The following is a 26607-nucleotide window of genomic DNA, read 5'->3' on the forward strand; positions in this document are numbered from 1 at the left end:
GGCAGCTTGTTCCAGACACTCACCACCCTCTGTGTGAAAACAATTGCCCCTCTGGACCCTTTTGTATCTCCCCCCTCTCACCTTACAGCGATGCCCTCGAGTTTTAGGTTCCCCTACCTTTGGGAAAATATATTGACTATCTAGCTGATCTATGCCCCTCATTATTTTATAGACCTCTATAAGATCACCCCTCAGCCTTTGACAGTCCAGAGACAAAAGTGCCAGTCTATCCTGCCTCTCCTTATAACTCAAACCATCAAGTCCTGATAGCATCCTAGTAAATCTTTGTTGCACTCTTTCTAGTTTAATAATCTCTTTTCTAAAATAGGGTGACCAGAACTGTACACAGTATTCCAAGTGTGGCCCTACCTATGTCTTGTACAACTTCAACAAGACGTCCCAACTCCTGAATCCAATGTTCTGACCAATGAAACCAAGCATGCCGAATGCCTTCTTCACCACTCTGTCCACCTGTGACTCCACTTTCAAGGAGCTATGAACCTGTACCCCAAGGTCTCTTTTACAGGAATCTCCATTAGTCCATCACCGGCTGAGCATATCCAGCATTTTCGGTTTTTGATTCTGGTTTCCAGCTTCCAGCTTTGCGTTGTGTTCTGTGCAGGTGTTTAACTGGAACAGGGAACAGATTCTGATCAGCGCTGTGACAGAGAGAGTAGAACGTGCCCCCGACTATCAAGCCTGTGAGATTAGACTCCAAGCTGTACACGAGAATGAAGAAGAGAAAGAGGGACAGATTTCATGTATAAAGGACAAAATGGTCTGTATTCGCACAGCTGTTTTAACAGACATAAGATGTAGCAACATGACTTGCAATCAATAAAGTCCCTCTTAACATTCCTTGACTTTTTAACGATGAGATTGTTGAACTTTCGAATAGTTTCCACATTGTCAAAAATCCATATATGAACAAGTAGAGCCAACTTCCAGCATGTGGCTCTGTGGCGCGATGGGTTGCGCGTTAGACATCTAAATAATGGCAAGTCAGCTATTCAAAGGTTGTGCGTTTCAGTCCCACCAGAATCGGACTTTGGATCCGATAAGTAGAAAGCAGGTTGCTGCTCCGTTGATGTGATTCAGCTTCGGCACCGACATTTCCTGCTCTGGCATCTCTCCATGCTCCTTCTGTTTATTGGCTCCCAGGGAAACCACTGACTCAAAAATAAATCGCAAACCCCGGGGGCTTTCTTAAAGTTTGACACGACGTTCGCTGGTTGGGTTAGAAATAGTCGCATTTTTTTCAATTGGATATTTCGCTTCTTTTGAAGATCACGAAGATTAAACAACACACATGTGCAACAACAACAACTTATAAATAACTACAATCAATAAATAAATATCAGTGCCCTGCAACCTGGTGGTGTTATTCTGGTGTGTCTGCTGCGCTTGTCCTTCCAGGCTGTCGTGGTCGTGGGTTTGGAAGGTGCTGGCAAAGGAGCCTTGCTTTGTTGCTGCAGTGCATCTTGCAAGATGGCGCAAACTGCTACCATTTTTTGTCGGTAGTGGAGGGAGTGAAGCTTTATGCATGGGAAGCGAATGAAGTGGGATGCTTTGTCCTGGATGGTGCCAAGTTTTTGCAGTGCTGTTCAAACTGCATTCATCCAGGCAAGTTACCTCAGGAAACCAAGTGCTCCGGTTTCCTCCCACAGTCCAAAGATGAGCAGGTTGGGTGGATTTGGCCATGCTAGATTGCCCCTTGGTTCCAAGGTGTTTGTATAGGTAGATTAGCGGAGTGGATGCGTGGCGCTGCGGGAATAGGTCCTGTGTGCGATTCTCTGTCGGAGAGTCGGTACAGACTCGATGGGCAGAATGGTCTCCTTCACCACTGTCGGGATGGTGTGATTCTAAGGCGATTTGACTCTGTTCGAAATTCCCTGAGAAAACAATGGAACGCTATGTTTGTAGAACTTGGAGAATTGGATTTATTGCAAATTAAATGTTTTTTTACTGCAAGATGATGAAAGTACCTGGATCGCGTCAATAAATAGTCAAGATATTTGTGGAGACTCTCGAACTATGTATTTTTTTATCGTTGTAGATTATCCACTGTGAAGGGAAAGACAACATTGACAAGCAAGTAATGGATATTGCGACTTACGCAAAGGAATCCGAGGATCTGAATCCAGAATCTTCTAGTTTAGTAAATCGGTGCTTTAACCAACTAAGCCACAGAGCCTGATACCGCCCTTCGTGGGTACAGCAGAATGCTGGAAATACATTCCAGATCTGGTGGTATGAGTGAAAAAAGAGATATTACCAGATCTGTAACGTACCTCTGAAAATAGAGATAGTTCACATTTCAGATGCAGACCTTTCACGGGAATGACCGGTTCTCTCTCCACAGATGCTATGGGATCTCGGATAGATTCATGAAAGAAAAATAACTGAATCCCACAGTGGCCCATCGAGACTGCACCGATTTCCCTGTAAACCTTTCAAATCCGCCTTTCCCCGACACCCGCCCACCAGGGTCACAGGGGAGCTGCTCCTTAGGAATTCATAAAAGAAAGCACATCAGAGGGAATCACACAAATCACTCAGTGAAACACTTCCACTAAACATTGAGAGGTTTATCGTGAGCTTGGTTCCACTTACTGTTTTCAGACACACATCTGGTATAAAAGTAGCCGTGTTCAGGATGTGATTCACACACACAGTTTTCTGCTCTGAAGGCAGATGTGCTCCTTCTGTGCCACGAGGTGATTTTTAAAAAGTACTTTATTCATACGGGATATGTGTGCCGCTGGCGCGAGAAGCAATTATTGTCCAAATTCATAACCTTTGACTAATTGGCGATGAATTCATTCTGGTGCCGCTGCAGTCCATGTGGGATATGTGCACACACACTCCTGTTCGGGAGGGAGTTCCAAGATTGTGAGCCAGCCAGGGGAATGGTGATACATTTCCAAGTCATGATGAAGTGTGTCTCGGAGTGGAACTGACAGGTTGTCGTTGTTTCTCAGCATCAGCTGCCCTCGTGCTGCCAGGTGAGAAATTTCTTGGGTTTGGATGCTGCCTCGCGAACGAAAAATCACTGTCATGAGTGGGATTTGAACCCACGCCTCCAGAAGATACTGCGACCTGAACGCAGCGCCTTCGACCGATCGGTCATCCTGACGACATCGTCAAAGTGTAAAATTTCTGCATAAGTCGATCTGAATTCCACCTTTATTGTCATGACATTTATAACTCGATGTATTTTTCCATTTTTGAACCCCAACTAGAGTCCTGTATCTGAGTCCCATCCTTTCCCAAGCTGCCGGGGGCTGAGGAGCTTCTCATTGCTGCATTGTGCTGTTTGCTCAAATCAACAAAGACCCAATTCCCGCCCTACCTGTTCCCGACACGAAGGTGTTGAGAGTGTCAGATCTGAGCAACGTGAAGTATCCAATAGGAGAGTTACATCCTGGCGACAGGAATATCTCTCCACAGCTGCTTTCGGAGCTGCTGAATATTTCCAGCATTACCTCTTTCTGATTTTGTCCCTTCATTACAGGAGTTCATTTACTGACAAACCAAAACTTGTCTCGAGGGCGCAGGTCCAGACATACCTTTCTGTGATCTTCACACAGACAAGTTCACTCTTCACTTTCCAGCACACAAGCTTTAAAATCGGCTGCTTCCACACTCAGCACCCTGCGGCATTGCCTTCAAACCTCACCCCACCCTCCACCCGACCACCAGGGCCTCAGTCGTACAAATGCTTCTTGGGAATTCACAAAAGCAAGGGGATCACAGTGTTTGTGAGGGAATATAAAAGGTTAATCCACACTCACAAACGGACTGATTATGTGAGAATCTCTCTCTCTCTCACGTATACACACACACACACACACACACACACATCGACCACCACCACCAAGACAAATGGTGAAATTTCATCAATTAAGAACATCTGGAATTAAAAGTCTGACGACAATGGATCGATTGTCAAAAGGAAGACAACTGCTTCACTAATGTCCATTATGGAATGAATATTTTAACTGGTTTGGACCTAAATGTGGCCCCCGATCCACAGCAGCTTTGGTGACTCTAAGCTGCCCTCTGAGGTGACCTATCAAGCCGCTCAGTTCAAGGGCAATTTAGGATGGGCAATAATCCCCTGGTCCGGATGGGATTTATCCAAGGATTCTCTGGGAGGCAAGAGAAGTGATTGCAGAGCCTCTGGCTCTGATCTTCAGGTCGTCGTTGGCCTCTGGTATAGTACCAGAAGATTGGAGGTTAGCGAATGTTGTCCCATTGTTTAAGAAGGGGAACAGAGACTTCCCCGGGAATTATAGACCGGTGAGTCTCACTTCTGTTGTCGGCAAGATGTTGGAAAAAATTATAAGGGATAGGATTTATAGTTATTTGGAGAGTAATGAATTGATAGGTGATAGTCAGCATGGTTTTGTGGCAGGTAGGTCGTGCCTTACTAACCTTATTGAGTTTTTTGAGAAAGTGACCAAGGAGGTGGATGGGGGCAAGGCAGTGGACGTGGTATATATGGATTTTAGTAAGGCGTTTGATAAGGTTCACCATGGTAGGCTTCTGCAGAAAATGCAGATGTATGGGATTGGGGGTGATCTAGGAAATTGGATCAGGAATTGGCTAGCGGATAGGAAACAGAGGGTGGTGGTTGATAGTAAATATTCATCATGGAGTGCGGTTACAAGTGGTGTACCTCAGGGATCTGTTTTGGGGCCACTGCTGTTTGTAATATTTATTAATGATCTGGATGAGGGTATAGTTGGGTGGATTAGCAAATTTGCTGATGACACCAAAGTCGGTGGTGTGGTAGACAGTGAGGAAGGGTGTCGTAGTTTGCAGGAAGACTTAGACAGGTTGCAAAGTTGGGCCGAGAGGTGGCGGATGGAGTTTAATGCGGAGAAGTGTGAGGTAATTCACTTTGGTAGGAATAACAGATGTGTTGAGTATAGGGCTAACGGGAGGACTTTGAATAGTGTGGAGGAGCAGAGGGATCTAGGTGTATGTGTGCATAGATCCCTGAAAGTTGGGAATCAAGTAGATAAGGTTGTTAAGAAGGCATATGGTGTCTTGGCGTTTATTGGTAGGGGGATTGAATTTAGGAGTCGTAGCGTTATGTTGCAACTGTACACAACTCTGGTGCGGCCGCACTTGGAGTACTGTGTGCAGTTCTGGTCCCCACATTACAGGAAGGATGTGGAGGCTTTGGAGAGGGTGCAGAGGAGGTTTACCAGGATGTTGCCTGGTATGGAGGGGAGATCCTATGAGGAGAGGCTGAGGGATTTGGGATTGTTTTCGCTGGAAAGGCGGCGACTAAGAGGGGATCTTATTGAAACATATAAGATGATTAGAGGTTTAGATAGGGTGGATAGTGATAGCCTTTTTCCTCTGATGGAGAAATCCAGCACGAGGGGGCATGGCTTTAAATTGAGGGGGGGTAGTTATAGAACCGATGTCAGGGGTAGGTTCTTTACCCAGAGGGTGGTGAGGGATTGGAATGCCCTGCCAGCATCAGTTGTAAATGCGCCTAGTTTGGGGGCGTTTAAGAGATCCGTAGATAGGTTCATGGACGAAAAGAAATTGGTTTAGGTTGGAGGGTCACAGTTTTTTTTTTTAACTGGTCGGTGCAACATCGTGGGCCGAAGGGCCTGTTCTGCGCTGTAATGTTCTATGTTCTATGTTCTATAATGCGGGCCCAGCCAGCGACGCCCACATCCCAGGAATGAATAAACAAAATAAATCGGTGAGTCAAAATGAGGGGATACAGAAACTCAGTTGCAGTATCAAAGGTTGACAGAGACAGAATTCATTGAGAAACCATGTTTCAGTTCCGGAAGCTGACAGTCAGAACAAGCCACTTCTACACGCACAGTTTAACTGATCGAATCAGAAAGATCCCAATCTTTAATGAGCAGCAGATACTGCAAAACACATTCTGAATACAGACAGATGCACCAGAAAAAGCATTCCTTCTGGTTGCATCACAGCTTGGTGCGGCTCCTGCTCTGTCCAGGACCGCAAAAAATCCACAAAGTGTCGTAAACAAAGCCAGTTCATCACGCAAACCAGCCTGCCATCCATTGGCACGTCGCGTTGCCTTGGAAAAGCAGCCAGTTGAAGCAGCCACACACCGTGGACAGATTGTCTTCCACCGGCTTCTGTCGAGAACTAGATACAAAAATCTGACGGCAGGCACGAACCAAGTAAAGAACAGCTTCTTCCTTGTTACCATCAGAATTTTGATTGGACCTATCTCGTATTAATTTGATCTTTCTCTACATGTTGCTGTGACTGTAACTCGACATTGTGCGCTCTCTCCTTTCCTTCGCTATGTATGGTGTGCTTTGGCTGCGTAGCATGTAAGAAACAATACTTCTCACTGTGTACTAATGCATGTGACAAGAATAAATCAAATAAAATAATATCAAAGAATATGACACAGATATCAAGGTAAAGTCGCCGTAGTTGCAAATGACCAGAGGCTGCTTTCCCCCTCAAAAGGGAGAGCTTACTGGTGGCGATTTAGCCCAAGGGTTACCACACCTCAGGCGACAGGCAATGCTTGGAATATCTCATCTGCGATCGAATAGTACATCTGGATTTTCTTTGCAGAAAATTTGTATCAAAATCCTGATGTTGTTTTTAAATCCGGGGATAATATACGGCTGTTACAAACTGCCCTGCCACCTTCAATGATTTGTACACAGGTCCATATATTTCCCGCTGTTCCTGTTTCCCCTTTTGGAATTATATCCTTTATTTTGTATTGCCTCTTTGCGTTCTTCCCACCAAAATGAATCACTTAATTCTTCATCCGCCACATGTGCTCCCATTCCACTAAGCTGTCTGTGTCGTTTCGGAGTTCGACTGGAATTTCTGTAGCTCTTTTCAGAACCAAAGGACGTCCCAAATCATTTCACTGATAATAAAGGATTTTTGAAATATAGTCATTGTCCAATTGCTGAACTTTTGAACTGTCTGTTCGATACGTCAGACATTCCCATATGGGGATGGGGAATAAGTGCACCAGGTGTGGCTCTGTGGCGCAACGGATGGTGTGCTGGATTCCTCGTCATTGTCTGGCGAGACAATCAAAGGTAAACTTTGAAGAAATCAGCTGTTCATAAACTGGTTCGTTAGATGTTGGTTATAGTTGCGATGACCGAATTGTTCAGGCGTTTGATTTAAAATCTAATGTGGTTCACCGCGCGGGTTCCAGCCCCCAGGGGTTCGAGAGTGGATGATACTGTTCATTTTCTTTAATCACCTCCAGAGGGCTGATCACTGACTGGAAAACTGATCGCCATTCCTATTGGATTTTGTGAAGATATCGACGAAATATTGAGTGAACAGATGGAAAAGAAGACGATAACAATGTCTGTTTGATTTCTGTATTTTGGGAGTCGATCGTGGCTCTGCGAGGTGAAAGGGGTGAGCTCAGAGGTGCGGGAGATGAATAGGGCACGGTTGAGCGCCCAACCAAACACTGAGGGTCGGGGTGGATGCACCTTGCTTTCAGGAAGTTGGATTCCATGTCAGGAGCGCCGATTTGGAAAGAGGCATCAGGGGAACAGTTCCGACTGAGGTGAACAAACTAGGGGAATGTGGATGGCGTCCTTACAGGGAGCGGGGTATGAGGATCTGTACTCGGCGTGTGAGTCGGTGGGGCTTTAATTACTGGTGGTCAGTCTATCTAGAATTGGAGGCAGACAGGTCAGGGAAGGGTAGGGAAGTGTCGCATTTGGACCATGCGAAAATGCGAGGGTAGAAAATGGAAGCAAAATAGCAATATTTTCCAGACGCAGATGAGAGCAGGAAGCAGCACCGATACAGTCATCGATGTAACGGAAAAATAGTTGGGGGGTGGGAAGAGCGGGTGGCGGGGGTGGGGGGGAGGGGGGGGCGGGCGGATGGGGGGTGGAGGCGTTGGCGGTGGCTGAACAGGATTGGAACAAGAAATATTCCACATACTCCACAAAAATCACTCACTTTCAGGCGCGTAACCGGAGCCTAACGGTGCCTTTTGTGATGCTATCTGAAGATTACAGTTTCCAACCCAGTCACTTTGTACAGAAATCTGATGGAACCTCCTCAAAATCGAGCCTGTTAACTGAAATCCACTATTTCTTTCAGAAATTGCAGTGAGCTGTCTCAGAATTTCTTCCCTTGTAACTTTGTCCATTTAATTCTCACTTATCTTAGAATTTTTGATCCGAACAATTCCACAATATCAGTTTGATCTGGATAAATGATTAATGTTCCCAACTCGAACAAAATGCTTTGTTATCAATCGGCCAATGGGAATTCTGTGGAGGGAATTCTAATGTCCTCAGGAAGAGATTTAATAATGAGCTGAATGAACTGTTTTTGTTTACAGGGATGAAATGTTATGTCGCTGGGCTGGCAATCCAGACGTCTGGACTAATATTTGGGGACACGGAGTAAATCCCACCACGGCAGCTGGTGAAATTCAAATTCACGGATTTAGTACATAGAAACATGGATAGAAAACAGAAACAGGAGTTGGCGATTCGGCCCAAATAAAGCTGGAATTGAATGCAAGCTTCAGAAATGGCGGCCTTGAAATTTCCGTCGATTGTTTTCCAGAGACAACATCACAGAACAACAGAGAACATGTCACACAACAGGACACGCCTTTACAGAACCGAAAAAACTTCTGCACAAGATAGGTCATATTTACACAACAGGGAACACATTTACACAACAGGGAACACATTGACACAACAGGGAATAATTTGACAAAACCACAAGGAAGATCTGTCAACGCCAGAGTCACAGTTCCACAACAGAGAGAATAGTTACAAAGCACAGAACACAGTTACACAGCAGGAAACACATTTCAAAACAGGGCCTAGCTTTGTGTAACAGAAAACAGCTTTTCATAAATACTCATGTTTTCCATCTCAGTATCTTGCTGGTTTGCTCGGCACCTTTTCTGTCTGCCATTGTGCGTGTATCCTGATAGTCTCTTACTGCTTTTCTGTGTGTCTTTCTCTATCTGTTACACTCGAGGTGATGTGATGTGTTATTCTCCAGCCAGGGTGTGCATCCCACCATGGAGGGTGTTGTTTTAAATCAATAGTTGTCGGACTGCCGCGCAACAGTAATAGGCAGGAAGCGATTACGTTTCGGAGCAGAGTGTCGCAGCGGAAGCGGCCCGTAACCCAGAGGTGGATGGATCGAAACCACCCTTTGCTATCGTGTTTTCTTTCGTATCAAAAAGGCATATTCGGCTGCTGTCCAACAGCAAGTCTGTATTTTCTCGGCAGCAAATTTGCTTCGTCATGTTGATTTGTGTTACTGTGGGTGGCACAGCGCATTTGTCCCATGTTTAGTTCAGTTGGCTGGATAGCAGATTCAGCCAACGGCTCCCGATCAGTTCCCGTATCGGTTGAGATTATTGATACAGGCCCTGCCTTCTCAGCCTTGCTCCCCGCCTGAGATGTGAATCCTCCGGTTCAATCACCAGAAGTCAGCTCGCTCTCCCCTGAGATGTTCGCTGAATCATCTCGGACCGTGGACGTTGCTTTAAATTTACAAACAGCAAAAATATGACCTGCTCGTGGAAACCGGAGGTGTCCCTAAAATATCATTTCATCATAATTTCGAAATGTATCATTTCGCGAACATTTGCAAACAATCAACTTTCCCCGGATGCAGAATCCAAAGACCAACTGCAGAAATCCTCCAGGAGCCTGACGTGAATTAAACACGGAACCTTCTGACCTGGAGGGGCCTGAGAAATTAACTGTCTCCCTCTTTACTTCCTATGGATTTGCATCGAATGAAAGAGTTACAACGAACCGAGATTAATGAGAGAGCAGGAACACAACATTGTCCTGCGGGAGAAATGTCTTCTTGTTACGGGTCTTAAGAGCACAAGAGCTGTTTTGGGGCAATGTAAATGCGTGACGAGGTGGCCGAGTGGTTAAGGCGATGGACTGCTAATCCTTTGTGCTCTGCATGCGTGGGTACGAATCCCATCTTCGTCGTAGATGCATTTTCTCCGTCTTCGTATTGACCCAGAGATTGAGGGTGAATTGATGACTGATATTGAGATTTCCGAACAAACGTCAAGTTTCGACCGAGTTCTGCAGGTATGAGGGGTGAATAATCCAACACCATTCCATCTTGCTCATCCAAATGAGAAACTCCAGCTGGCAATTGATTCAAGCTTTGAGCAGGAGTTTGCCACCAGGAGAACATGTGGTTTCAGAAGCTCCAAAGCAGACTCCAGCTTCATTTGAGGCACCAGTTGCGGATTTTGTCTTTCCAGAATCGGACGTTCCGCCATGAAAATTAGTGCCGGGTTTGGTGGAATGGTCTTGTTCAATTGCCCGTTCCTGTCACGAACATTAGCATGTTAAGTATGTGGGGTTACGGGCCTGCTTGGGATTGCTGATGGCGCAGGCTCTATCAGCCGAATGACCTCCTTCTGGACTGTAGGGATTCTATGAAGTTCGGGGCGACAGTTTCACTTCTCTGAGAATATGCCCAACTGTTCTCGCATAAGATAAAAACTTCTAACCAGTCAATGCCTGTTTGAGGACTGGCAAGGAATAGGGCTGACATTAAATAGGTTCATATTGAATTAGTTACAGCAAATTGATTCTTTAAGAGGTGATGGTGCAATGCTTTCAGAGAGACTGTCATAGTTCCTTTTTTTGTTCAGTAATTTTGTTAATCTACTTGGAGCGGGTGCAGTTTGTCAACATCTGTGCCTCTTGCTTGGCCACCTCTGCGGGCAGCAGCAGCTCCAAGAGTCAAGTGGGCGATGGTGGTGACTGTGTGAGCATTTGATCAAGGGTCCTGGCCATCACAGTGGTGACGTATTTAATTCGCTATCGCAGGTCAGAACAGAACAGAACAGAACAGGACCCCTTAAATGAAATTCACTAACGATTCTCATTATTCATGAATTGTTCATGGAAATATTTCTTCAATTTGCTTCCTGTGTAAACTTCGTTGCAATGAAAGAATAGGCCTCAAAGCTATTCAATGAGTTCTCAGTCAGAAACAACAGTGAAAAGGGGGGTTAAACTGTGCAGAAAAACGCGACAGCCAAGATCAGTTTACAATTTGTGTTATGGACACACCTTCGTGAGCAACGAAAGTACTTCCGTAATTATAACTAATGAAAATAACAATCACTTTAACAGAGCAAGCGATGGTGGTGTAGTGGTGAGCATGGCTGCTTGCCACGCAGTTGGCCCGGATTCGGTTCCCGGCCATAGCACTGGTCGTGTATTTAGGTCCTTATCCACGGCCTCTTGCGTTTCAAATCATGTGGTCAAAAACAATTCAAACGCAGCATTTGCTGGAAATGAAACAAAAAGGACGTCCCGTTTAAATATTATTTATTCGGACGGAAAATTCCGCTTCAAATTTTCTTTGCAGAAAAAAAATATTGAAACAGAGGAAGAAGTCTCTGTGCTAATGAATGAGTTCTCAGTCAGAGACAAATATGTAAAGTAAAGGGAACCGAACACAGTTGACCTCCCTGACTGTGATCGCAATAATCCCGATCAAGTCAATATGAACGTTACTGAGGTCGTTGCATCGACTGGCCAATAAACAGCTTCGATGGCAGGGTGGTTCAGGCGTTAGACTTGGAATCTAAATTTGCTTTGATTGGAGACTTTTTTTAACTGAAAGAACAGGCCTCAAAATTATTCAATGAGTTCTCAGGCAGGTACAATGTTAAAATGTAGGCTTAAACTGTCCAAAAAACAAGAGTGAACAATTTCAGTTTACAAAATGTGCGTCAGGACCACCAGGTGTCTGAGGAAATCGGCAACTAAGGCAGTTCCGTAATTATAACAAATGTAAATAACCATCGCTCAAACATAGCGAGCGATGGTGGTATAGTGGTGAGTATAGCTGCCTTCCAAGCAGTTGACTCGGGTTCGATTCCCAGCCATCGCAGTGGTAATGTAGTTATGACTTTATTTTGTGTTTCAAGGCATGTGGACCAAATAAAACTCGAACGCGGCAATTGCCTATAAATACGCTTCCCGTTCTAATTTTATTTATTTCGGACGGAGAATTCGGTTTCAATTTTTTTATCCTGAAAACAATATTGAAATAGAAGAATAATTTAATAAATGAATTCTCAGTCAAACATAAGGACACCAAGTAAAAATAGAGGAACACATGTCAGCTCACACACTGTTCACTGCACAATCCTGATGCTTGATGAAGTTAATGTGAACATTGCTGAGGTGATTACATCATTTTGAGAGATAAGCAGCTGCGATGGCCGAGTGGTTAAGGCGTTGCACTCAAAACCATCGTTTCCTCGCGAAGGTTCAAACTCTGCGCAATGAGCGAGATTGGAAATGTGTAATTCGCTTCTCCAGGGCAGCCCGTAATATTGAATTGTAATTTACTGTGGGCTCTTTCTATAAAGACCGGGAACTCTGCTGGCATCGACAATATGGGCCGAATGGCTTCTGTGCTGTAACTTGGCTGAGGAACTGGTGCAGGGGGCAGGGTTTCCAATTCTTGGATCATTGGGACATCTTCTGGGGCAGGTGGGACCTGTACAAGAGAGACGGGTTACACCTAAACTACAAGGGGACCAATATACTTGCAGGGAGATTTGCGAGTGTTATTGGGGAGCGTTTAAACTAGATTTGCAGGGGGATGGGAACCAGAGTGCCAGAGCAGATAGTGGAGCAGGGGTAAAAAGACAGGTTAGTTCAAGCAAAATCACAAATGGAGGGGTTGAGTGTGGTGGAAATAATATTTTGAGGTGTGCCTATTTCAATGCCAGGAGTATTGTGGGGAAGGCAGATAAGCTGAAGGCGTGGGTAGACACATGGAAATATGACATTATAGCCATTAGTGAAACTTGGCTACAGGAAGGGCAGGACTGGCAGCTCAATGTTCGAGGGTTCCAATGTTTCAGGCGGGATAGAGGCAGAGGGATAAAAGGCGGGGGGGGGGGGGGGGTGGCATTGTTGGTCAGGGAAAATGTTACAGCGGTACTCAGACAGGATAGATTAGGGAGCTTGTCTACAGAGGCCCTATGGGTGGAGCTGAGAAACAGGAAAGGTATGACCTCGTTAATGGAGTTGTATTATAGACCACCCAATAGTCAGCGAGAATTGGAGGAGCAAATCAGCGGAGAGATCGCTGACAACTGCAGGAAACACAAAGTTGTGATAGTAGAGGATTTTAATTTTCCACATATAGATTGGGACTCGCATACTGTTAAAGGTTTAGACGGGGTAGAGTTTGTAAAATGTGTTCAGGAGTATTTGTGAAAAAAGAGATACGCCCAGATCTGGAACGTAACTGTGAAAATAGAGACAGTTCACATTCCGAATGCAGACATTTCACGGGAACGACCGTTTTCTCTCCACAGATGCTTTGGGATCTCGGATAGATTCATGAAAGAAAAATAATTGAATCCTACAGCGGCCCATTGAGACTGCACCGATTTCCCCGTAAACCTTTCAAATCTGCATTCCCCTGACATTGAACACATCAGAGGGAATTGCACACATCACTCAGTGAAACTCTTCCGCTAAACGTTAAGCGGTTTATCTTGAGCTGGTTCCATTTACTGTTTTCAGACCCACATTTGCTATAAAAGTAGCCGTGTTCAGGGTGTGATTCATACACACAGTTTTCTCCTCCGAAGGCCATTCTGTGGCGCGAGGTGATTTATTTAAAATACTTCATTTAAACGGGATATGTGTGTCGCTGACCCGGGAAGCACATATTATCCAAATTAATTATCTTTGAGTAATTGGCGATGAATTCATTCTGTAGCCACTGCAGTCCATGTGGTGTCAGCACATGCACTGCTGTTCGGGAGGAATTTCCAGGATTGTGACCCATTGGAACAGCAATATGTTTCCAAGTCAAGATGATGTGGTTTCGGAGTGCAACTTAGAGCGGGTCGTTGTTTCTCTGCGTCTGCTGCCCTTGTGCTGCCAGGTGAGAGATTTCTTGGGTTTGGATGGTGGCTCGCGAATGAAAAATTAAGGTCAGGAGTGAGATTTGAACTGTCAACTCCAGCAGAGATTGTGACCTGAGACCGCTCGGCCATCCTGACCAGCGACGTCAATGTTTAATATCTCTGCACAAATCGATTTGCATTCCATCTTTATTGTTATGACATTTGAAACTCTGTCTCCGACTTGACTGATTGAGGGTGAACTGATCACTTATTTTGAGGATCAGGGACCAAGTGAAGGTAAGACACAGAGTTCCACAGGTTTGAAGGGTGAATAGTCCGGCACCATTCCGTATTCTTCATCCAAATGAGAAACTCGAGCTGACAACCGATTCAAATTAGGACAGCAGCTTTGGGTAGGAGTTGCCACTATGAAAACATGTGGTTTCAGAAGCTCCAAAGCAGACTTGATTTCATTTGCGGCACTAGTGGCAGATTTTGTCTTTCCAGAATCGGCCGTTCCGCCATGAAAATTAGCGCCGGGTTAGGTGGAATGGTCAAGTTATATTGCCCTTAGCATCAGGAGCATTAGCATGTTAAATACGTGGGGTTACTGGGATAGGGCCTGCATGTTGTTGGCACAGGATCGATGGGCCGAATGGCCTCCTTCTGTACTGTTCGTACTCTATGAAGTTCGGGATGGCAGTTTCACTTTCCTGAGAATATTGATGACTGTTCTCTGATAACATTAAAACTTCTCACCAGTCAATGCCTGTTTGAGAACTGGCCATGCATAGGGCTGACATTGAAACGGTTCATATTGAATTAGTTACAGCAAATTGATTCTTAAAGAGATGGTAATATAATGCTTTCAGAGATTGTCATAGCTCAGTTGCGCTTGTTTGTTCAGAAATTTTGTGAATCTATTTGGAGCGGGTGCAGTTGGGCAGTATGGTGGTATAGTGGTGAGCATTGCTGCTTTCCAAGCAGTTGACCCGGGTTCAATTCCCACCCATTGTATTCATCATTTGTCACCTTATCCACGGCTTCTTGCGTTTCAAAGCATGTGGGCACAAACAGTTCGAAAGCAATGTTTGCCGGTTGTGAATTAAAATGGACTTAATGTGTTTTTTTTCGGATGTTAAATTCGGCTTCAATTTCGTTATACTGAAAAAAAATATTGAAATAGACGAAATGTCTCTGAACTAATAAATGAATTCTCAATCAAAGATAAAGACACCAAAAAGAGGGAGGCGAACAGGTTTCAGCTCACACACTGTGCTCTGCATAATCTAGATGCCTGATGAAGTTACTATGAAGGTTTCTGAAGTGGTTCCATCATTCGTTCAGATAAACCGTTGCGGTGGCCGAGCAGTTAAGGTGTTGGACTGGAAACAGAATGGGGATTCCGCGCGCAGGTTGGAAACCTGCCCGTAGTGCTAGCCATTTGAAATGTTTAATTGACTTCTCCAGGGCAGCACACGAGAATAAATCGTGATTTTCATGGGTTTTTTTCTATGAAGATCTGGATCTGTGCTATGGGCCGGGTCCAGGAAGTTGGTATTGGAATGGGCGCCAGGGTGTTCTCAACTGGCATCTACAAGATGGGCCGAATGGCTTCTGTGCTGTAACTTTCATGAGAAAAATCATGACGTGAGAGGAAAGAAACAGAGCAGCATAAGAGCAAAACAAGGTCTCATGTCAGAGTAAGATTCTTACGTAATGGCATAAGAAATGCATTTCACCAGAATACATTGAATGAATGAGAATTTCAAAATGCTGCTAAGATGAAATGACATCGTGTTCATTCAAACATATTGCAACAAGCTGGGCGTTCGGTATTCCTGGTGATAACAGTTTGGGAATGGAAGGAGCACGTGAAAAATAGGGAGGAATAGTCATATTGGAACGTTAGTGAAAGAGGATTCTTGAGAATAATAAGACATCAGTGGAAATTCCATGTTAGAATTGACTTCAAGATGTCTGGATTAAGTGCTCGCTTTTCCCAGGATTCCATACACAAGCGACAAATTGATGGTATATATTCAGAGATTAGAGAATATTGCAAATAAACCGATGTTGCTTTAAAAGACGTCCAATAATTTCTGACAGATTGAACCGAGCTGGACAGCTCGTTCAGAAAGCAGTTGTTGTCTTGTTTACGCACATGATATATTTCTGGTACAATATGCACCAAGCCGACAAGATGACAGGGTCATAGAGTCATAGAGGTTTACAGCAGGGAAACAGGCCCTTCGGTCCAACTTGTCCATGCCGCCCTTTTCTTTAAAACACCTAAGATAGTCCCAATTGCCCGCATTTGGCCCATATCCCTCTATGTCCATATTGCCCCTGTAACTGTCTAAACGCTTTTTAAAAGACAAAATTATACCCGCCTCTACTACTACCTCTGGCAGCTTGTTCCAGACAGTCACCAACCTCTGTATGAAAAAAATGCCCCTCTGGACCCTTTGGTATCTCTCCTCTCTCAACTTAAACCTATGCCCTCTAGTTTTAGGCTCCCCGAGCTTGGGAAAATGTATTGACTATCTAGCTAATCTATGCCCCTCATTACTTTATAGACCCCTATAAGATCATACCTCAGCCTTCTACGCTCCAGAGAAAAAAGTCCCAATCTATTCAGCCTTTCCTTATAATTCAAACCATCAAGTCCCGTTAGATAGAACATAGAACAGTACGGCACAGAACAGGCCCTTCGGCCCACGATGTTGTGCCGAGCTTTATCTGAAACCAAGATCAAGCTATCCCACTCCCTATCATCCTGGTGTGCTCCATGTGCGTATCCAATAACCGCTTAAACGTTCCTAAAGTGTCTGACTCCACTATCACTGCAGGCAGTCCATTCCACACCCCAACCACTCTCTGCGTAAAGACCCTACCTCTGATATCCTTCCTATATCTCCCACCACGAACCCTATAGTTATGCCCCCTTGTAATAGCTCCATCCACCCGAGGAAATAGTCTTAGATGCTAGTAAAGATGCTAGTAAAATTTACAAGGATGCTAGTAAAATTCTTCTGCACTCTTTCTAGATTAATGATATATTTTCTATAATAGGGTAACGAGAACTGTACACAGTATTCCAAGTGTCGGTTTACGAAGGTTTTGTACAACTTCAACAAGGCATCCCAACGCTTGTATTCCATGTTCTGACAAAGAAACCAAGCATGCTGAATGCCGTCTTCACCAATCTGTCCACCTGTAACTCCAGTTTCGAGGAGATATGAACCTGTACCCCGAGATCCCTTTGTTCTGTAACTCTCCCCAACGCCCTACCATTAACTGAGGAAGTCTTGCCTGGTTCAATCTATCAACATGCATCATTTCGCATTTATCTAAATTAAACTCTATATACCATTCGTCAGCCCACTGGCCCAATTGATCAAGATCCCGTTGCAATCCCAGATAACCTTCTTCACTCTCCACTATGCCACCAATCTTGGTGTAATCTGCAAACTGACTAACCATGCCTCCTCTATTCTCATCCAAATCATTAATATAAATAACAAATAACAGCGGACCCAGCATCGATTCCAGAGGCACACCGCTGGCCACAGGTCTCCAGTTTGAAAACAGCTCTTTACAAGCACCCTCTGGTTTCTGTCATCGAGCCAATTTCGTATCCATTTTGCGACCCTGGATTCTGTGAGATTGAACCTGATGCAACAGCCGATCATGTGGTACCTTGTCAAGGCCTTGCTAAAGTTCATGTAGGCAACATCAAGTTCACTGTCCTTTGTTACCCCTTCAAAAAACTCAATCAAATTTGTGGGACATGATTTTCCACTCACAAAGCCATGCTGACTGTCCCTAATCAGTCGTTGCGTCACTAAATGCCTGTAGATCCTTTCTCTCAAAATACCTTCCAACAACTTACCCACCACAGATGTGAGGCTCACTGGCCTGCAATTCCCAGGCTTTTCCCTGCAGCCCTTTTTAAACAATGACATCCGAGAGTGTGTGGAAAATGTGTGTGAGAGCCTGAACTGGATCCGAAATGAAACCAGTGGTGGCGGTACAGAGCAATTTAAAGACAGAGAGCGGACGGAGCAGAGACAAGCTGCTGTCAGCTCTCGGCTTCTCCAGCCTCTCTGTGTTTGTCTCTCCTCACAATCTATCCCATTACAATTAAAACTTCGCACTTCACATTCTTTGACTGATCATTTCTGTGACTGAAATCCGAATATTTCCTGTTGAGAAAGTTCCATCCGAATTCCGGGCAGCAATTTCCATTTCAACCCGTCTATTTGCTGCATTGATCGCGCTCTCTCAGTCCAGCGCTGACTTATTCTCCGTTTGCCAACTGAAATCTTGCAATCGACGAATATTTTCCATTAAATTTTCCCTTCAGACCTGAGCAAGGGAACAGCGCGATCCTATGCCAGGAAATCTTGCGATTTGACACAAGAAGGACGGCGAAATGCGGCGCTGAGGGCGGACACACAAACACAGTAACATCAGTCTAACCCAGCCGCCCCTTTAGCACACTCTCTCTGACACAATATTCACATTTGCACATTAACAAGTCAAACTGTGTCTCAGATTGACAGCTCCCAGGGCAGGCTTTCCTCTCTCGCTCTGTGCTGTGGATTATCGGGGATTAGTTGGAGTTTCCCAGCTCAGTAACTGTTAAAGCCTCTGAGGCCGGCGATGTTCAACGTGTCAGTTCCCCAGATTCAGGGGGTTGCAGCCAATAAGAGCTGTGCCTGGGTTACCCCGGAACTGGTTGAAATGATGATCTTGTTCACAAGCTGAATTCTACGTGATCAGATGAAGATACATATTATGTGCATTTAGACGCTAAACAATGTTCAGCCTTCATATAGAGTTGATGAGAGGGGGTGGAGGGATAGACAGAGACAGAGTCTGCTCGGCTAGATAATGTATCAGTGCCAAAAATCCTTGAAAATTCCGGTTTGGAGAAACAGAAGCTGCATTCTGAGCATTATTCATTAACACATTATTCATCTCACAGTCAGGAACAGTGCTGCATTCTGATAGAAGGGATGGAAAGAGGCAACAGAACATAGAACTCCTGCAGTACAGAAGGAGTCTGTACTGACTACAATCCCATCCCGGCCCTATTCAAATAACACCACACATTTACCCGTCTCATCCCACTGACACTATGCCTTCAATCCATGGTCAATCAGCCTAACCCGCACATATTTGGACTGTGTGTGGGAATCCAGGGAGGAAACCCATGCAACATGGGGAGAAAATGCAAATTCAAAGCAGACAGTGAACTGAGGCCGGAATGGAACCCGGGACTAATTATGTGAGGCAATATGCTAACCACTGTGTCAATCATTGTGCCACCATGCCACTCTGAATGGTCCAGTTCTACACAGGATTGCAGGATCAGAGGGACCTGAGGTTCAGAGAAATCTTTGAACGTGAGAGGAGATCTTGGGAGAGTCGTTCGGGAAGTGGATTGGATCTTCGGCTTCATCAATGAGGACACTGAATATAAAAGCAGGGAAGCTATGCTCAATCTTTATAAAGCTCGGATCAACTGCGGCTATTTTAGAATCACAACGAGACCTGGTAACCACACTTTAGAAATTGTGTGAGGGTCCTTCGTAGGGAGAAATGGAGATTTACTGGTTTGGATCCAGCGATGAGAGATTTTAGCTACAAGGTTTCGTTGGATAATTTGGAGTGTATTCTCTTTGCAGCACATGAGATTGAGTGGTGTAAGAGACATTTAAAAAACATATTGAACTGAGGTACATAGGGGAAGTTACGACATTAACCCCTAGGGTTCCAATGTTTCAGGCGGGATAGAGGCAGAGGAGGGTTCCAATGTTTCAGGCGGGATAGAGGCAGAGGGATAAAAGGTGGGGGGGCGGGGGTGGCATTGTTGGTCAGGGAAAATGTTACAGCGGTACTCAGGCAGGATAGATTAGGGAGCTTGTCTACAGAGGCCCTATGGGTGGAGCTGAGAAACAGGAAAGGTATGACCACATTAATGGGCTTGTATTATAGACCACCCAATAGTCAGCGAGAATTGGAGGAGCAAATCAGCGGAGGGATAGCTGACAACTGCAAGAAAAACAAAGTTGTGATAGTAGGGGATTTTAATTTTCCACATATAGATTGGGACTCGCATACTTTTAAAGGTGTGGACGGGGTAGAGTTTGTAAAATGTGTTCAGGAGAATTTATTACATCAGTATATAGAGGCCAACTAGAGAGGATGCGATATTGGATCTCCTATTGGGAAATGAGTTAGGGCAGGTGATGGATGTGAGTGTGAGGGAACACTTTGGATCCAGTGATCATAATGCCATTAGTTTCAACCTGATCGTGGATAAGGATAGATCTGGTCCTCGGGTTGAAGTTCTGAACTGGAAAAAGGCCAAATTTGATGAAATGAGAAGGGATCTGGGAAGTGTGGATTGGCACAGGCTGTTCTCTGGTAAGGATGTAAATGGAACGTGAGAGGACTTCAAAGGAGAAATTTTGAGAGTGCAGAGTTTGTATGTTCCTGTCAGGATTAAAGGCAAAGTAAATAGGAATAAGGAACCTTGGTTCTCGAGGGAGATTGTAACACTGATTAAGAGGAAGAGAGAGTTGTATGAAATGTACAGGCAGCAAGGAACAGATCAGGTGCTCGAGGAGTATAAAAAGTGCAAGAAGCTACTTAAGAGGGAAATCAGGAGGGCGAAAAGAAGACATGAGGTTGCTTTGGCAGACAGAGTGAAGGAAAATCCAAAGAGCTTCTATAGGTATGTTAGGAGCAAAAGGATAGTGAGGGATAAAATTGGTCCTCTTGAAGACCAGAGTGGTAGACTGTGTATGGAACGAAAAGAGATGGGGGAGATACTAAATGGTTTTTTTGCATCCGTATTTACTGAGGAAACGGGCATGGAGTCTACGGAAATAGGGCAAACTGGTAGGGAGGCCATGGAACCTTTACAGATTAAAGGGGAGGAGGTGCTCGCTTACTTGAGGCAAATCAGAGTGGATAAATCCCCAGGACCGGACAGGGTATTCCCACGGACCTTGAGGGAAGCTAGTGTTGAACTTGCAGGGGCCCTGGCAGACATATTTGAAATGTCAGTATTCACGGGGGAGGTGCCGGATGATTGGAGGGTGGCTCATGTTGTTCCGTTGTTTAAAAAAGCTTCCAAAAGAAATCCGGGAAATTATCGGCCAGTAAGTTTGACGTCGGTGGTGGGCAAGTTATTGGATGGTGTGATACGGGATAGGATCTACAAATATTTGGATAGACAGGGACTTCTTAGGGAGAGTCAACATGGCTTTGTGCGTGGTCGGTCATGTTTGACCAATCTACTAGAGTTTTTCGAGGAGGTTACCAGGAAAGTGGATGAAGGGAAGGCGGTGGATGTTGTCGACCTGGATTCCAGCAAGGCCTTTGACAAGGTCCCTCATGGGAGGTTAGTTAGGAAGGTTCAGTCGCTGGGTATACATGGGGAGGTAGTAAATTGGATAAGACACTGGCTCAATGGAAGAAGCCAGAGAGTGGTTTGTGGAGGATTGCTTCTCTGAGTGGAGGCCTGTGACTAGTGGTGTGCCGCAGGGATCGGTGTTGGGTCCATTGTTGTTTGTCATCTATATCAATGATCTGGATGATAATGTGGTCAATTGGATCAGCAAGTTTGCTGATGATACAAAGATTGGAGGTGTAGTGGACAGTGAGGAAGGTTTTCAAAGCTTGCAGAGGGATTTGGACCAACTAGAAAAATGGGCTGAAAAATGGCAAATGGAATTTAACGCAGACAATTCTGAGATATTGCACTTTGGAAGGACAAACCAAAGAAGAACGTACAGGGTAAATGGTAGGACTCTGAAGAGTGCAGTTGAACAGAGGGATCTGGGAATACAGGGACAGAATTCCCTAAAAGTGACGTCACAGGTGGATAGGGTCGTAAAGAGTGCCTTTGGTACATTGGCCTTTATAAATCGGAGTATCGAGTATAAAAGTTGGAGTGTTATGGTAAGGTTATATAAGGCATTGGTGAGGCCGAATTTGGAGTATTGTGTACAGTTTTGGTCACCTAGTTACAGGAAGGATGTAAATAAGATTGAAAGAGTGCAGAGAAGGTTCACAAGGATGTTGCCGGGACTTGAGAAGCTGAGTTACAGAGAGAGATTGAATAGGTTGGGACCTTATTCCCTGGAGCGTGTTGGCCACGTGGCCTAATGGATAAGGCGTCTGACTTCGGTGGTCATCATGACGATGATATCAGAAGATTGCAGGTTCGAGTCCTATCACGTTCGCTTTATTTTTCTATGGTTCTATTTTAAGAAAAACTTGGACGGGTTCATGGATGAGAGGGGTGTGGAGGGATATGGTCCAAGTGCAGGTCAGTGGGACTAGGCATAAAATGGTTCGGCACAGACAAGAAGGGCCAAAAGGCCTGTTTCTGAGCTGTAATTTTCTATGGTTTTCTATGGTTCTATTAACTGCGAGCATGGAGATTCGGGAATAGGTGTTGAATGTTTAAGGCAGGCTGTGCAGGAGGCAGAGGGTCCCTACAGTGCGGTAGGAGGCCATTCTGCCCAGTGATTCTGCGCTGGCTCTCTCACAGAAAATCCCTCCCCAACCCTGTAACCACAACGTAATTACCCTGCTAATCCCCCTGAAACTAAGGGTCAATATTGTCTGGCCAATCCACCTCATCTGCACATTGTTGAAACTGGGAGGAAACCGGAACACCTGAAGGAAACCCAGGCAGAAACGGGGAGAACGTGCAAACTCCATGCAAAGTGTCATCTGGATTCGAAACGTCAGCTCCTTCTCTCCTTACAGATGCTGCCAGGCCTGCTGAGATTTTCCAGCATTTTCTCTTTTGATTTCAAACTCCACACAGACAGCACCCAAGAACGTTAGAAGTGGACTTTAGTTTTCCGCAGGTTAGAGAAGCTGGAGTTTTCCCTTCAAGTTTCTGGTATCTGGAAATCAGCGGAACATCCAAAAATAGAACTGACAATGAATATAACCATGGTAGTTATTCACATTGCGCTAACGCCCGCTGCATTAATGCATGTGCTGATCGCGTGGCCGAATGGACAAGGCGTCTGACTTCGGTGATCATGATGATGATGATATCAGAAGATTGTACGTTAGAGTCCTGTGGCGGTCGCTTTATACAGAAAAGATCCGGAAAACCACCATGTTACTCATCAGCTGTAAGTTATGCATTTTCTTGCAAACATTGCAGGGCGCCTTTTCAGGAAGTATTTCCTTGTTGTTTGGTTCATACCATTTTCTCATATCATTAATTTATTGAGCTCCTAAGAAATCAATCTCATCTGTGTAATCTTAATAAATTATTGATGCTCCCGAATGGAGCAACAGGCTTTGCAGCAATAGGTTTAATAGAATTCTGTGGGATGGGGAATCTATTCTCCTCAGGAAGAGGTTTAATAATGAACTGAATGAACTGTTTTTCTTTACAGGGATGAAAGGCAATGTCACTGCGCTGGTAATCCACAGGCCCGCACTAATTTTTGCGGACACAGAGTGAATCCCACCATGGCAGCTGGTCAAATTTAAATTCACTGATTTGATCAATCTGGAATTGAAAAACTGGCCTCAGTAATGGCCGCCTTGAAACCACCGTCGACTGTTATAAAACCTCATTTGGTTCGCCAGTGCACTTTAGATAAGTCAGTCTGCCCTCCTTACCTGGTCTGGGCACATGTGTCTCCAGACACAGAGCAATGTGGGTGACTCTTACCTGCCCTCTGAAATGGGCGAGCAAGCCACTCTCAGTTGAAGGGCAATTCGGGAAGGGCAACAAATGTTGGTCCTGCAGGTGAAATCCACAGCCCATAAAAAGAAGAATCATTAAGAACAAAGGAAAGGCCTGGTAAAGTTTTGACTGTTTGCATCTTTCTTTTCTTGTAATAACAAGGCTGAGGGGTGGCCTGATTCTGGGCTTTACATTAGTGAAAGATTTTGAAAAATTTCATTTCGATAAAATGGGCCAGAGAAGGGTAGATAAGAATGTATCTCACTCTCTCATACATGTCGTTGACAGTTGGTGGTTTTAGCACAATGAGGTAACTGCTCCAGTGTATCAGAGAATCCTGAGTGTACGAGAGGAATTCCACCAGCAATGCTTCCCCGACGTCCTCCAGGTTGAAGCGATTCATTCATGCTGATGACTGGGAGCAGTTTGTTAGTCATCGTTCAAAATGGCCAAAATCTGTCCCCCAAGCTGCAGCACGCTTTGAGTCACAAGATTTAATGATGAGGCAGAATGGCGGCACAGAAGAAAGTAACAGGAAGCTAATTCTGCGCTCCTGATCCCACGACCTCGCGGGACATCCTGTCCCATGTGTCCAAAGATCTGTGAGCCGAGAATCGCCCCGTTCACTCACATTCCATAGGAGAAACTTACGGACCTGAGTGGATGCTATCCTCGAATAGATGGACAGACAACGACAACAAATGTTTGTTACAAAGTAAATGTCATTAAAAGCCACGTTCAATATTAGTGTTGCTAAAACTTCCCATCGCCAACAGAACATGAACATGTGTTGTGTGTTTGTCCCTCTCCAATACGTGAGCTTCGTTCTACCCGAGTGTGCTGGCATCTAGTGGCCGAAACCAGAACTTCAACAGAGGGAAGATGTTCACATCAAGTTTCGATAGTGCAGGAACAGGTCAAGATGAAGAATTAATAATGGGATGGGATAGGACAGACCTCGTACTTTAATCAATAAATCCACTCTAAAAATCACTATTAAATTATCATTGAATCGGCAGCATTTGCCATTTGCTATCGTCTGGAACATTGGAGACGATTAGCGCAGCTGTAATTAATGGAAATCTGGAAAAGTGTTGGAGGGAGAATGGATTTCAGAGACAAACAGATAACGTTACATGAAATAGTCTGGACGGAGGGGTGTGTCGAGCAGTTTATCAAATAGAACTAATTGACCCAATTTCATTTCGGTATGTTATTTATTGAATTACTCCAGATTTACAAAGTATCTCAGAGACTGGGAGATAACAAATAACTCCCCACTCACATTGTGAACAAAAGACAGAGTGATACAGAATGAATCATTCACTCATACACACCCACAGTGACTGACAGATAGACAATCAATTCCACACTCAAATCCTGCACCACACACCAAGTGACACAGAATGACTCCTGCACCCATACACATAGAACAGCACAGGAAAAGATCATTCAGACCTTTGTGTCTGGGAGTTGTCTTTCAATAGAAGCTCAGCTATTCCAGTCCACAGCATGAAAGCATAGGAGCAGAATTTGCAGGAGACACAATACATCTGGGAAAGTAAGTTGTGAAGAGGACAGAAGGAGCATGCAGCTAGTTATAGACAAGTTCTGTACATCGATAGAAACCTGGCAACTGGAATATAATGTGAAGTTATTTATTTTGGCAGAAGGAGTACAAAATCAGATTATTACTCAAATATAGAACGGCTGTGGAATTCGAAATTGCAGAGGGATCTCGGTGTTCTCGTGCATGAGGCGCAAATAATTAGTATGCAGGTACAGCAAGTAATAAAGAAAGTTAATGAAAGAAACGAATGATATGTTTCAGCTGTACATGTCATTTGTGAAGTATCTTGACCATTGTCCGAAATTTTGGTCTCCATATTCAATGAAGGATGTAATTGCGTTAGAAACGGTCCAAAAAAGATTTACTAGTTTGATAATTGACAGTGCAGTGCAGACGAGATTTACTCGGCTGAAAGGTAACGCAAACTGGGTGAATGTGAGGTAACTTGCTAGATGGACATCAGATCTTGAATGACCTTCACAAGGTACACCTTGTGGGTGTATCCAGAACAACAGACACTTAAAGAAAACTGATATTCCGCTTTTCGGGCTGAGATGAGGAGAATTCTGTTCTCTCGGAACGTTGTGCGACTTTGGAACTCTCTGACTCAGAAGGCGGTGGAGGCAGGGTACTAAATACTTACTAAGGCAGAGATGGATAGATTATTGTTAGGCAACAGAATTAAAGGTTATCGGAGGTAGATGGGAATGTGGAACTTGAACCACAAACAGATCAGCCATGATCTTATTGAATGGCGGAGCAGGCTCGTGGGGCCGAATGGCCTACTTCTGTTCCTGTTTCCAATGTTCTTGTGTATGTATCCCAATTGTTAATTTCCCCTGAACTGGATTGCTGAAACGCACCAATACTCACGGTTTAGTGGGAGAACCAGAGTAATACCAAAATATGGAAAAAAATAAACAAAACCGTGGGATTGCCAACTCTGTCAGACTGTATGGTTCCTTCTCGAGACGTATTCTCTGCAATGATTTCTCGGTAGATGAGCTCTGCCCCAACTTTTGTTTATTGTCGCCATCTCCATTGCGAAGAACCTCTTTTTTAAAATTGCACCTGGGATCGTGCAGGATTTTAGGGGCGGCACGGTAGCACAGTGGTTAGCACTGCTGCTTCACAGCTCCAGGGTCCCGGGTTCGATTCCCGGCTCGGGTCACTGTCTGTGTGGAGTTTGCACATTCTCCTCGTGTCTGCGTGGGTTTCCTCCGGGTGCTCCGGTTTCCTCCCACAGTCCAAAGATGTGCGGGTTAGGTTGATTGGCCAGGTTAAAAATTGCCCCTGAGATGCGTGGATTAGTGGGTAAATATGTGGGGGTCGGGTCTGGGTGGGATTGTGGTCGGTGCAGACTCGATGGGCCGAATGGCC

The 26607-nt window shown here is 44.8% G+C and overlaps 2 protein-coding genes and 2 non-coding genes across 4 annotated transcripts in view; 3 read left to right on the forward strand and 1 right to left on the reverse strand.

Moving 5' to 3' along the window:
* The window catches only part of LOC144482316 (uncharacterized), a 233002-nt gene that overhangs the window by 89195 nt on the left and 117200 nt on the right, over window positions 1-26607 (reverse strand). The gene's annotated exons all lie outside the window — the stretch shown is intronic.
* LOC144482317 (uncharacterized) overlaps window positions 1-26607 on the forward strand; it is a 474174-nt gene that overhangs the window by 33264 nt on the left and 414303 nt on the right. The window lies entirely within an intron of this gene.
* On the forward strand, window positions 9917-9998 carry trnas-gcu (transfer RNA serine (anticodon GCU)). The gene has a single exon. It is a non-coding gene; the product is annotated as a tRNA-Ser (tRNA).
* On the forward strand, window positions 11860-11931 carry trnag-ucc (transfer RNA glycine (anticodon UCC)). Its single transcript has one exon. It is a non-coding gene; the product is annotated as a tRNA-Gly (tRNA).

Source organism: Mustelus asterias, unplaced genomic scaffold (assembly GCF_964213995.1).
Source record: "Mustelus asterias unplaced genomic scaffold, sMusAst1.hap1.1 HAP1_SCAFFOLD_35, whole genome shotgun sequence".
In the NCBI taxonomy this organism is placed as follows: Eukaryota; Metazoa; Chordata; class Chondrichthyes; order Carcharhiniformes; family Triakidae; genus Mustelus; species Mustelus asterias.